Here is a 14,267-nt window from a genome sequence, read left to right as displayed (position 1 = left end):
GTTTGAGCAAGAGAGCCGGCGATGAGCAACGGATCCGAACACGGTTGTGGATGAGATGGAGTATTTTGGGAACTTGCAAAGTATTATTACGGTGGATTACCGTAGCTTCTCCATGATACTATTCGATGTGCAGTGGTTCAAAGTGGTACTTGGAGGAGCTGGAGCAACAGTTCGACGAGGTCCATCTGGATTTCTCGAAATAGATTCCGAAAAAAAATGGACGGATTTGCGTGACACCTTTGTGTTGCCGGCCCATTGTGAACAGGTGCAACTAGTCATTTGCTTGCTAATTGTAATACGACATGGTTTATGTCACAATGGTTTGAACTCGCTTTGTAAGTGTTTGTGAACAGGTAATCTTCCATCCAAACCCCCGACAACCTCGATGGTGGTATGTTATACCTTCAACTCCTCGAGGTGTGAGAGTATATGATCAAAGCGATGTTCCAGACATAGATGAAGAAAATATGCAAATAGAGGGATCGATATTACAAGGGGTGGAGGCCACCGCAAGCTTGGAGCCCGCATCGGCTAACAATGATGGAAATACAAAAGTCGTAGAATTTTTTGAGAACGAGATAGACTCGTTCTTTTGTGGTGACATGTCTATCGACCTTCCAGTGTATGCAGAGTTGTGTCAGGAGATTAACATGGGACCATAGAATACTTCATTCTTGGAGAATTGTATTACTCAATTCGTTGTTTAGATCTTCCATAAAGGTAGATAAGATATGCATTTTAAGAGAGATTTTTCAAAAATGATTTATATTAATGTGCTTTATATAGTTTAAATTGATTATTCTAACATCATTTTTTATCTGTGCAAGTATCGACATTTTCAGGATGAGTCGAGGGATGAGCGATGAGGAGTTTCAGGACATGATGGCACGCATGTCTCCAGATCAGCTCGCGAGATTCAGAGAGATGGCGGACCAGGAGCTGTCTCGTTCTTCGTCAGGGCGCTCTGCTAGATCAGCTTCAGCGCGATCAGATGCTTCAGCTTCGAGCAGACGATCTCGACGCTCGCGACTTGGGCCAGAGGGAGGGACTGCGACTGCAGGAGGATCAGGGGGGTGCTGCTGTGGAGACACGGACGTGGTGTCTCCGTCTCATCGTTCAGCTGGAGCTGTGTCACCTCCAGGATTTGTCACACCTGTGGAGACGTCCACTCCAGTTACTCCGGCTTTTGCGCAGCCGTCGGCAGATGGCACGCCTTTTGGTGGCACTCCTTTTGGTGGCACCCCTTTGAGTGGCACTCCGGGAGAGGGTACCCCCGTCGGTACACCGGATGTACAGGGGTCTCCTGGATATGCCCAGGAGCGTGGATGGAGATGGGAGAGGGCCCATCTTAGGCAGACTCCTAGGGGTTATGGATACCTAGTGGATAGTAGGTCAGGAGCCATCATCATGAATGATGAGGGGAGGAGGGTGATGGCTCGCATGAGGGAGTTGTGCCAACAAGTTTTTTGGCACAACGTCCTGGATCATTGGAGGAACATACCGGAGGGGAGCAAGGACTACATAGTAGCATCCTTGCACGAGGAGTTCCCGGTGCCAGCCGCAGTAGATAGATTCTCTACGGGCTGGATGATGGATTGCATGCGTGCATACATGTCACATAGACGATCCGACGCACGCAAGGCAATCAAGAGTGGGGCTCCAAAGCCCGAGTGGTTAGATGCAGACGACTGGCGCCGACTGAGGGAGGAGGCTACAAATTCGCCAGGACATTAGAGTCAACAGAAGCGGGAGGCGGCGAGGGCACGAATCGAGGCCGGATTGGTGCATCATCTTGGGAGTGGCGGCCACAGGACATATTTGGAGAACTTTGTAAGTTTCTCTTTTATTTTGCTTATTTGTTTTTTTGAGATATTCTTTGTACTGACAATCATGTTTCTAACAGTTAGCATTTTGTTTTCTTTGGAGCACTCCGTACAAATCGCGATCCGCAAGGCCTTGAGACTCGATATGCAGAGAGGCACGGTCTCAGGGCATTGATCGACCGATTATATAGACGCGGCGGCCCTGTAAGTCACTCATCTTTCTTGTCCGTAGTTACCATGAGATATTTGAATGCATTATTGTATGGTGGATTGATATGTTGTTTCTTTTTCTGCAGAATCCGTTTGATGCTCCTTTGCAGCGGGACGAGCTTTCGGGGGACGAGGATTTGTAGCTCACCCTTGGATCCTTAGAGCTCACACACCTTTAGTTTTTAGTCGCCTGATCTATGTAGACATTTTCTATGTATTAGTGATATCGTTTCATGATTGTACCAATCGCATTTTATGCAATCATGTATTTATTTCATGTATCAGTTTTATGATTTCAGTATACATTCTTTTTGTTTGCAAACGCTTTGTATGCAGCAGTGCAGAAACTATTTTGTATGGCTCTCATACAGCACACAGTGCTATATGTGGCAAGGCAGCTTGCTGCCCTGCCACAAATTGTTTTTTTCTCTGTTACCTTTGCTATTTGCGTCGCAAATTTATTGTGCTCGCATCGCTATTGGCGTCGCTATGAGCGTCGCAAATTCTCTGTAACCGTCGCTATATGCGTCGCTAGCGACGCATATAGCAATGATTCTATGGCATCGTCAATAACGACGCTTTTTGCGACGACGGGGGCAAATTTTGTTGTTTGTATTTTTGTCGCTTTAAACGTCGCTATAAGGTCTATATCTTGTAGTGTATTTTTTCCCTGTAGTAAAAGAAATTATTTTTTCTATCCATTGAATATGAAATTGGTTACCATTCTAGCAATTAAGAATTACGAGTCAATAGATATATCTAAAATCCATGGTTAGATTCCTTAAGTTAATTCAAAAAACTCTATCATGATGTAACATTCTCTAAAAATTTAATATAAAGTATTTCTATCCTTGTGAAATGGTTTCTCTTTTTGAAAAGATACAACCAAACTATATGATAACATTCGTAGAGCTGACTAGAGAAAATCTTATGATACTGTAGGAAGCTGTTCCTACCCTTCATGATGTTGAGATCCAAGAAAAGAAGATCTTGCTTAAGCAAATCAAACCACCTAAGTTTGATGGCCAAGGCAAAAATGTCGAGGTTGAAGCAAAAATATGGGTTGAGTCCATGGAAGATTATTTCATTGCTGCTAGAATTACCCCTGTTAATCAAGCAATGATCAACAAGTTAAAGTTAATAGGAGGAGCCTGAATTTGGTGGAAACAATGGTGTAAAGACCAAGGAGTCTCTGAAGCGTCTATTAGTTTGGGACATATTAAAGGATGCAATGCGAGGGCGATATCTTCTGCTAGCATATCACACGCAAAAGATGAATGAATTCTTTGGTCTAAAGCAACTTGAAATGACGCTAGAAGCCTATTACTCGAAGTTTGTAACACTTCTCGAGTATGCACCATCTATGGATATTACGTAGCAAGTATCCAAGTTTTTCCGTAGATTGAATGATCCCTTGAACAAACGGCTTGAAGCAATGCATCCATCCGACCTCCAAGATGCATTGATAAGAGCAAGACCGAATATTGTACAAGAACTCTAGTCCAAACCAAGAAACAAAAAGCCTTGGATTAATAATAAGCTCCAAAATAGAAATATAACTAGGGGCTATGCAAAAAGAGCCCAAGGTCAATTCCAATCTGCTAATAGCAAGAAGGCTAAGACAACGGCAATGGAGAAATTTACTAGTGGTAATAAGGATACTCTCAGGTGTTATTATTGTAACAAACCTGGCCACATCCAAAGGCGATGCCCAAAAATTGAATAGAATGAATGCCAAAGCAAGTTTCGTAACGACCAGAGCCACAAACAGCTATAGCAAAAGGAAGATTTTCAGCATAACCCTCAAGGAAATAGAAGATAATGAAGGTCCCACCCTGGAAACCGACATGGAGAGAGTGAGAATTCATGACTCTCTCAATAAGAAGGGACCAAATCGATAGTTCTCAGTGATTCAAACACCATCAACCTATAACGGTAAACCCTTTAAAATTTTGATTGATTTTGAAAGCACACATTCATTCATATCACCAAGTGTGCTAGAAAACTAGGCACAGACACAATACATGCACGTGGGCTGATAGTTGAGTTAGTTCATGGAAAAGAAGTTTCCTCAACACAACAAACAAGTAAGGTGGAGTTTAATGTGGGTGGCAATCAGACCAACATGCAATTCAAAGTGATGAACTTGGAAACCTATGAGTGTCTGTTAGAAATGGACTGGTTAATTCCTAATGATGCTCATATTCATTATGAAAAGGGCCAAGTCACATTCTTAAATCTTGTAGGACAACAAGTGACCACACAAGGAGAAGTAGGAAAACCAAAAATTCAATTAGTGAAAGCTTCTCGAATTGCTAAAGGTTTAAGAAAAGGCTCAGCTGTATTACCTAATCAAATTAAATAAGACTAAACATGATAAAGAAGCCGAAGATGTACTGTCGTGGCTTAGGGGATATGCTAACATATTTCCTGAAGAATTAACTAAACTTCCACCACACAGAGAGAAGTTGACCACGAAATCAAGCTAGTACCAAGAGATACACCAGTTTGCAAAGCAACCATATCAAATGTCCATTTCAGAATCCATAGTGTTAAAATACGTGGGATCTAGAGCATGGCTATGGCAGCTTGTAAGCATAGACTAAACTCATGATGACGTTGACTGAAGACCACAAGTGTTACACAAGTGAATTAGGTTCCAAGATGGAAGCTGGGACTCATAAACACAATCTTGTGTAGGATTGACAAGTACAAGACTGACACTAATTGATAAAGAAAAGCATCATCATGTATTCATTCATCTATCGGAAGTGGTAGTCAAGTACAATGCTTTATAGTTGTTGGATGGGTACAGTTCTCCCTTTCTGTGCATATGGGATTCCTGTAGCCTGCATGTCTTCATCCCAAACTGCCTCATAGAAAGAGGCTACATTAGGTGTGATTGCTAATATCTCAACACACCTCCTCAATCACAACCAGAAAGTACAAAGTGTGTAGAGGCTTTAGTGAAAGTAACACCTGCAAAGTGTGGGCACACCATAAACATGGCAAAATACCAGAGGGTGTCATAGAAATGGCTAAGTATGGATACCACAAACATGATGGACATCCAGAGGCTGTAGCAAGGACCTTACAGAGGATGTAGTATAAGGCTACATGAGGAGTTTTACAAGCTTATGATAAAGACATTTGGGCTAGACATTACAAGGCTAAAAACGTCAGTAAAAAATACGATCAAGGACCATGAGGCCCTTGCGATTTTTAGCATTTCTTTTGACATATATATTCGATTCATTGCAGTTTTTCTTGTCTAGCTTCCTATACTTGTACTTCACTTTGTTTGCCACTTCAAAGTTTTCATGAGTTTTTTGCTTCTTCTTCTTATTCTTGTTCTTTTGGTCCTCTTGATCAGCTTCTTCATTGACTTTGCTTGCAATAGTTGCATCAGTCTTTATGTCCATGTCCCCCTCAAGCAAAGGTATCATTATCTTTGAGGCAGCAGAAATGTCTTCAAAATCATCAAATAAATTCATCGATTGCTCTTCAAAACAAGTAAATCCATTCATTCCTACAAGCAGAATAAACAAGTCTTCCATGTAGTTGAATTGAGCAACAAGAGTAATGTTACTCTTCATGAGAAGCATCTTCATAAAAGAATTGATTTTGGTCATTCCCATGATGGAAATCAACTTCAAATTACTGAGAATAACCAGTAATGAGTTGATCTTTGTATGTGTCAAAAGATACAAGCAATGGTAGTGAAGTATCAAAAGATACTAGTTTGAAATTTGATGTTTGTTGCTTGAGTTTGACTTGATGATCTTCAAAAACTCTTCATAGCTTCCCCTCATTGATTTGATGGTTGAATACTTGCTGAAAACTTAAGATTAGAGTGGCCTTGGCTTGGTTTAAGTGGTAGGAGAGAGAAAATGAAGGAAAAATGAGCTTGAGGGTAAGTGGCTATGGATGTCCTATCAAAACAAGGACCAACAACTAGTAAATGAGCTCCCACGAGCTCCATAGGTCGAATCTTCTCAAAAACTTTAAGATAGAGGAACCTCACTAATGGTTCTAACACCCCCTAAGAGGGTTTGTACTTGTTTTTTCCGAATTGAGAGATCTAAGCCTTCAAAGTGGTCGCTATCAAAACTGTGCCTAGATTTGGAAAAATGCAAATGTTTGGCTTGGTGTGCATCCATAACCTTGATTTTTGTGCCAAGAAGTTGCACTTGACCTGAAGAAAAACTCTCAAGAAGAAAACTTGAAGAGATATGACCTGATTGATGAGATATGGCTGCTCCATCAGAGGTAGGTAGGTGTTGTCCACAGACACAGTTATGGCAGCAACTGTGAAAAGAGGCAATGCTGAAGCTATAGTCAACCAATCTCAATGATTGAGGTGCCAGGGAGGAGCTCTGGAAGTAGAGAAACACTTCTCCAGAAGGAATTTTAGAGAGATTTGGCCTATGGAGAGAGATATGAAAGCTTCAATCTGATAGGGTGCTAGTGTATGCTATAGCTGCCATGGAAGCTTCATTGAAGGTAGGAATGCAAATGAAGTTGGAGATAGGGTCCAGTACTGAGCTGAGCAAATATGGAAAGGAGTTGAGAGGAGTGAAAGGAGATTTGGGCCATGCTCAGCTGAGCTTTGATACCATGTTAAAATATGTGGGATCTAGAGCATGGCTATGGTGGTTTGTAAGCATAGACTAAACTCATGATGACATTGATTGAAGACCACAACTATTACACAAGTGAATTAGGTTCCAAGATGGAAGCTTGGACTCACAAACGCAATCTTGTGTAGGATTGAAAAGTACAATACTGACACTAACTGATAAAGAAAAGCATCATCATGTATTCATTCATCTATCAAAAGTGGTAGTCAAGTACAATGCTTTATAGTTGTTGGATGGGTACAGTTTTCCCTTTATGTGCATATGGGATTCCTACAGCCTGCATGTCTTCATCCCAAACTGCCTCATACAAAGAGGCTACATTAGGTATGACTGCTAATATCTCAACACATAGAACTAAAGCAAAAACTCAAAAAGCTCTTAGATCAAGGATACATTAGACCCAGTAACTTACCCTGGGGAGCTCGTGTGTTATTTCAAAAAAAAAGGATGGAACCCTCCGTCTTTGCATTGATTATTGAGGGCTAAATTAGGTAACAATCAAGAATAAGTATCTGATTCCAAGGATCGACGAACTACTTGATCGACTAAAAAGAGCGAATATTTTATCCAAGATTGATCTCAGATCAGAGTATTACCAGATCAAAATCAAGTTAAAAGATATCCCAAACACCAATACCATAAGGTATAGTCATTACGAGTTTATCGTAATGTCATTTGGATTAACAAATGCCCCTACTACCTTCAACAGATTAATGCAAGATATATTTAGAACTTATCTTGATGATTTCTTCCTTGTATTCTTTTACGACATCTTAACATATTCCAAGGATGAAGAAAGTCACGAGTCACAACTACAGACAGTTCTTGAGACAATGCGGACTCACAAGCTATATGCTAAGAAGAAGAAGTGTGTGTTCTTTAAGAAGAAAATCGAGTATTTAGGGTCTATAGTTTCAACAAAGGGAATTTCAATAGATTTGAACGACGTACAAGACTGGCCGCCTCCAACCACTGTAAGTGAAGTTCGTAGCTTTTTGGGTTTAATAGGATAGTATCAAGTCTTTATCAAGAATTATGCCTTGATTGCTGCACCCCTCACCAACCTACTCAAGAAGCAGGTTGCCATTAAATGGACCCAAGTTGAATAGTCTAGCTTTGACAGTCTTAAGCTAAGTTTAGTTACACCCCCGATCCTCAAACTACCAGACCTTAGCAAAGAATTTGAAGTGGTGTCCGATGCGAGCTCTCTTGCTTTGGGATGTGTACTCATGCAGAAGGACATCCAGTATCATATTCCTCCAGAAAATTGAAGACTCATGAGAGAAATTATGCTACTCATGACTTGGAATTACTTGAAATTATCCATGCTCCTAAGCTATGGAGACATTATCTACTCAAGAAGAAATTCTCACTGGTAACCAACTATAAAAGTCTTAAATGGATCTTCACTCAACCAAATCTAAATATGAGGCAACGTCGATGGATCGAAATCTTGAAAGAGTATGATTTTGAGATCAAATATAGACTGGGAAAAGAGAATGTAACTGTAGATTCTTTAAGCCGCAAATCATTTCTCAATGCACTTATCTCAAAAGAACCTCTTAGAGCTCAAACAATAGCTACAATGATATAAATGCCTAGCAATCCCATCATCAAGCTAGCCAAGGAGAAGGTAAATAATGATCCCAAATATCAATAAATTCTTAAGGAAATTTATAATAAAGAGAAAAATCCCAAGCTTAAGACAAAGTATCTTAACTTCTCTATTGAAGAAGGGCTTGTCTACTTCAGGACAAGATTATGTATTCCTTCAAGTCAAGAACTTAAGAAGAAGATACTACATGAAGCTCATGATTCCCCATTTAATTTTCAGGACATCCTAGCTATGCCAAAACTCTCAATGCATTTAGGAAAAGCTATCATTGGGAAAATCTCAAAAGTGACGTACTTAAATACATAACCGAATGCTTGAGTTTCCAATGACGAGTCATTTGTAGCCAATGGGTACTTTTCCTTCAGGCAAACAGACTAATTCCCATCTCTCATTTTCAGCCAATGCTGTGTATTCTTCATCCATGGCAACACACCAATTCTCATCCCTACCTGCCTCACTGAACTTCGTAGGCTCTTTATAGCCTGACACTTTAGTCATATATGGATAATGTCTAGCTAAATACCCACTGTATGTTAGTCTATCAACTGGTTTTCTGACCCTTTCAGACCTCCTCAACTGTGGTGCACTCTGGACTTGCCTCTCATGAGGCGGCACATACCTGCTTTCCCTCGCACCAGGTGTCATAACTAATGGTATGCCCAATTCACTATCAATACTATCACTACAAGATGACTCATATCTAGATGTAAGCAAGCAAGTCACATCATCAAACATCTTTTCAAGCAAGTCACACCATCAAACATCTTTTCAAGTAAGTCACATCATCAAACATCTTTTCTTTGCCTTTATCCAATCTCCCCCTCACTAACATATCCGTGTCAGTGGATGCAATAGTATGACTCTGGAATCTTCTTATCCAAGGACTAATAGTAGATGAACCATCACCTATCGGGCCACTCATAGAGTAATTTTTAGCATAGGTAGGGTTGGCTGGTCCATCAAAGACCACTTCATTTGGATTACCATACAGTGAGGCCAACTCATCAAAAACTACATCCCTACTGATCAAGGTTTCCCGAGTGGACGGATCATAGCATTTGTAAGCCTTTCTCTCTTGTGCATAGCCAAAGAAAACACTTTTGACAGCCTTCGAGTCTAACTTCTTCCTCTTTTCATCAGGCACATGTACATAGGCAATGCAACCAAATACTTTTAGGTGACTAATGTCTGGCTTGTGCCCACACAATTTCTCATACGGAGTCAAATCATGAATCCCACATAAACTACAATAACCACTGCTTCAGCAACCCAATAAGAATTTAGTAAATTCTTTTCATTAAGCATTGCCTTGGCAACTTCCATAAGCACCTGATTTTTTCTCTCTACCACACCATTCTGCTGAGGTGTGTAACTACATGTGAGCTACCTTTTTATGCCATATTTAGCAAGGTACATGTCAAACTCTCTGGATACATATTCTCCACCTCCATTAGATCTCAAACATGAGATATAACATCCAAGTTCATTTTTAGCATGCTTCTTAAAGTCCTTAAAGACATCGAGCACTTCATCCTTGTGCTTCAGAATATATAGCCATGTGTATCGGCTGAAATCATCAATGAAGGATACATAATACCTAGCACCACCAAAAGACACATTATGGACAGGACCCCATACATCCAAATGTATCAACTGCAAAGAACTATTTCTGACATGTTTCATGAATGGAAATCTCGCTTGTTTCCCAAACTGACAAGTAGAGCATACATGTCCAAGACTTGTGTACTTGAACTTCGACAAGCCAAGTACAACCTCTTTCTACTGCATATTTTTTAGTTTCTATACACTAACATGGCCAATGCATTTGTGCCAAATTTCTACATCCCCAACTACTCCATTATCATGGGCAAACATGGCTACCTTCAATTTCAGGATAGATGCATCCAAAGTAAACATTCTATCATCTCTCTTGCCTTTAACAATCAATTTACAACCATTGCCATATTATTCAATAAAACAACCATCCCTATTGAATTTGACTTGCAGATTCTATTCTGCCATCTATCCAACCGATAGTAAATTCTTGGTAATAGAAGGTACATGTAGTACATCATGTAGGCTCTTCTTTCCGCCATCAGGCACATGAGCAACGGATCCACACCTATATGATGAAAATCATGCTATGTATCATCACACCAGTACATACAAATCCATGAGACCCTACTACTAACTCATCAAACCATTCACCATGAGGAGTCATATGATTGGATGCTCCTGAGTCTATGTACCACTTCTCATCTTTGCCTTGCTTAGGCATATTCTTAGATACATGCTGCATAGCAAACAGTCTATCTCTCTGGTCATCTTGAGTACCATTGGAATATGCATAATGTCCATGTTTCCTGCCTTTTGCCTTCATATCAGCTTGCTTTTTATGACAATCCTTCGCAATATTCCCATATCTTCTGCAATAATGAAAATCGTTATCCTTGTTAGATTACTCATGCAACTGCCAAGAACCACCTCTGCCTCTAGGTGATCTCCCCCTGCCTCTAAAGGCTCCAGATACTTGTTGTCCTTGTGTATTTGAGCTATGCCAAGAATTTTTTTGCTGCTAACCATACATGTTTCGAGTGTCTCCTCGACCTCGAAAAGCTCCACAAGCTCTACCACCTCTAGCTCGCTGACTAGAGTAATAGACAATGTCTCTACCCTGAGAAGTGCTTAAACCTATATCTAAGCCAAACTTTACTTCTTCATGTAGCAGCAATGCAAGTAATTCATCCCAATTAGGGGGTTCTATTCTCATAGAAATAGACGTATCAAATTCCTTATACTCGTTGCCTAACCCATTCAATGTCACTGCAATCATATCATCCTTTGAAACATGAGATCCAATAGTAGCCAGCTGGTCAGCTGCTGTGGTCTTTATTTTAGTTGTGTATGCTTGAATGCTTCTGTGATTCCTAGACATGTTGTTGAATTGTTGCTTCAGATGTATCTTCCTTGCATGTGTGACATTACCATAATTCTTCATGAGTGCATCCCAAGCATCCTTCGGGGAATAGCAATTGGTAATCTGCATAGCCATCGCATCAGAAATGCACAAAGAAAACCAATGCAATACTTTACTAGCTCTTTCTGACCATTGTCGGTGAGCTCTCTACTATTCTTGTGTAGGATTATGTTCAAGAAATTCGGGTTCAGCTTTAGCCCTCGTACATAAATCCCAATAGCCTCTACCAAGCAAAAAATTTTGCATCATGAACTTCCATAGAGCAAAGTTTTTATTATCAAGCTTCTCTCCCACAATTTGAGTGATATTATTAGTGCCTTGAGCATTTGATATATTTGCAACTAAGGTATTCAATGCTATATGCAATCTATAAGTGCTTGACTTTCTGCAATTCAGGAACAATTTTCCTGCAATTCAGGGGCAGACTTTTTGCAAGTTCAGAAACAATCTTCCTACAGTTCAGGAACAATTTTCTTGCAGTTTAGGAATAGACTTCTTGCAGTTTAGGAACACTCTTCCTGCAGTTCAGGAACAGTTTCTTGCAGTTCAGGAACAGTTTCATGTAGTTCAAGAATAGTTTTCTTGCAGTTTAGAAACAGACTTCCTGCAGTTCAAGACCACTTTTCCTGACAACCTGCTTGCTATAAATTGTATTCCAGCAATGAAAAAACATAGTCAACTGAGCATAAACAAAGCTCAAATCAATTCAAAACATTCTATGGTAGTGGCAAAATATCCAGAAAACAAACCCATACAAGCATCAATTTTTGTACTATATGCAAGTAGTAGTACCAAATATAGCCACTCCACTACTGTAACGAGTAATATTTTCTTTGTTCAAATAAGAGTACAGCCCCAAAACATCTCATTCAGTTGCCACTCTATGCAAGACTTGATACATGTCCAATCGATCAAAACATATTGCATGTATGTCAAGTGAAGATGATAGGCATCCTTCCTACAGACAATAACCAGTCAATAACCCAGTATAACCAGTAACAAATCAATCCAAGTTTTGGACTTTCAGCACTCACAATATCCCAAAAAACATCTACCACTAAAGTGGTATGATCCAAGCATTTGTCAGTAGCAAATAAGCATCACAGATACTTCAACCCTATATGCATATTGTTTTCAAATTCAGGAAAGCAACCATTCACTGTTTCTAGCCTACAAATAAGCTCCAAAACTGAGCATTTAACACTCCAATATCATGCTCAAATGCATGATAATAAGGGCATATACATTGTTAGGATGAAAGCCATCATGTCCTGGAACCACCTATTATTTACTGCAATAAACAACCAGCCTGCACAGGTCTGTGCTGAATATCTCAAAATCTGTGAGAAATTTGAAAAAAATTTCTTCTACAAAGTTGTAGACCATGTCAAAACACTTAGGAATGGAGGGCCATTTCTCCAAAATCCATTTTTGTAACAAGATATAGCTTCTGCAAAAAAACGGGCTGCAGGCATAGTCTCCTTTGATTACGTTTCTTCAAATCTGATGTCTTGATGTCAAATGGCCACTACCAAGCCTTCAGGCTTCATGTGTTTAGGCTCTGATACCATGTTCAATATTCAGAGGGAGAGAGAGAGACAAAGACATGGAGCTGTAACAGAGAGTAGTGAACTCTCATCATTCTCTTCTTCTCATTCTTCCATGATTCTTACTAAAGTCTAATGACACATAACTGAAAAACACACTAGGTCACTAATTGACTATACCACTAACTGTGATTGAGTCTAATCAACTCAGTTATTACACCACACATGTAGAGTGACAGCTAAGACGACAACTATCTAGATAAGGTCGATCATGTCGGTGATATTGGTCATGAGCTTGATTCTCAACATGCTAGTGGCTGAATGGGGAGGCGAGGGATGCTCATGACTAATGCTAGACAAAGACTTCATGCATACACTACAATGAAAGGAAAGGGATCACATGAAGCTATATTATAGGGCTGCAAGAATATCCTTTTTTGATCTCGATGCTTTGTTAAAGTCAGAGTGGAACTCAAATCCTATAGAGGCTCAAAGGCTACTTGTTGAGCTAGCACCCTCTCTAAATAGGCTACCCTATCCTTTGCAAGTTTTGTAAGATACATTATTGATTTTTTTGTAAACATAAAGGCCTAATTTTTTTTTAACACATGTAAACTATACACTCCATGAAATAAATCTCTTAAGGGGTTGCAATCTATCATTACATGTTAATTTGTTACTTGTTTTGCCAAGCTATAGTGTAAACTTGTCTTCCATGTCTTGTCGTATGGAGTGTTGTTTGTTAACTTGTTATTTGTTTAACTTGTCATTGCATATTAACTCGTTAACTTGTTATTTTTTAGCTTTCATTATGCATTAACTTATTATCTATTTTATATATCTTATCATGGTGCAAATATGTTTTATATACCTATATCTCTTTTTAGTGACTTATTTTCTATATATCATTGCACTAATGTATCTCTATTGCATGTTGCATGTAGTTGCTCATATTCATGAAAGTTCTTTGTATCAATCTATGGGGGGTGATCCATACATCTTTCCACTTTAGAGGCAACATGGCTAAGGCTAAAGATTTGTGACGAGCGAGAAATGAGGGTGACAACAATGAAGAGAAATCATACAATGAATGCACTAAAAAATCATATGAGTGCTTACAGAGTTTAATAGTCACCTTGGATGGAAGAGAGGCCAAATGAACATTATAATACCTCTCAAAATGAGCTAATCCAACCCATATTTAGTAGTGGAAGGAGATCAATAAGGCAGTGAGTGCAGAAATGGTGAAGGCAATCTAGCCATACTCAAGCATAGAGATCAAGAAAGGGTAATGGAAAGTAAGTATATGCCTTCACAATGGCATTACAAATAATGTTTCATTCATCATTATTGAAGTGTTTGGCCAACCCCTTTATGATGATCACTCCCTCTCTACCTAGCAAAGATCTTGTACACACATTTTGTACTAGCAAGCCAATGGAAGTCTCATCAAAG

This window comes from Lygodium microphyllum, chromosome 21, assembly GCF_053477565.2.
Source record: "Lygodium microphyllum isolate KBCC chromosome 21, Lygodium_microphyllum_v1.1.10, whole genome shotgun sequence".
Taxonomy (NCBI): domain Eukaryota; kingdom Viridiplantae; phylum Streptophyta; class Polypodiopsida; order Schizaeales; family Lygodiaceae; genus Lygodium; species Lygodium microphyllum.
The sequence above is the reverse complement of the archived record's forward strand: the minus strand, read 5'-3'. Positions refer to the sequence as shown.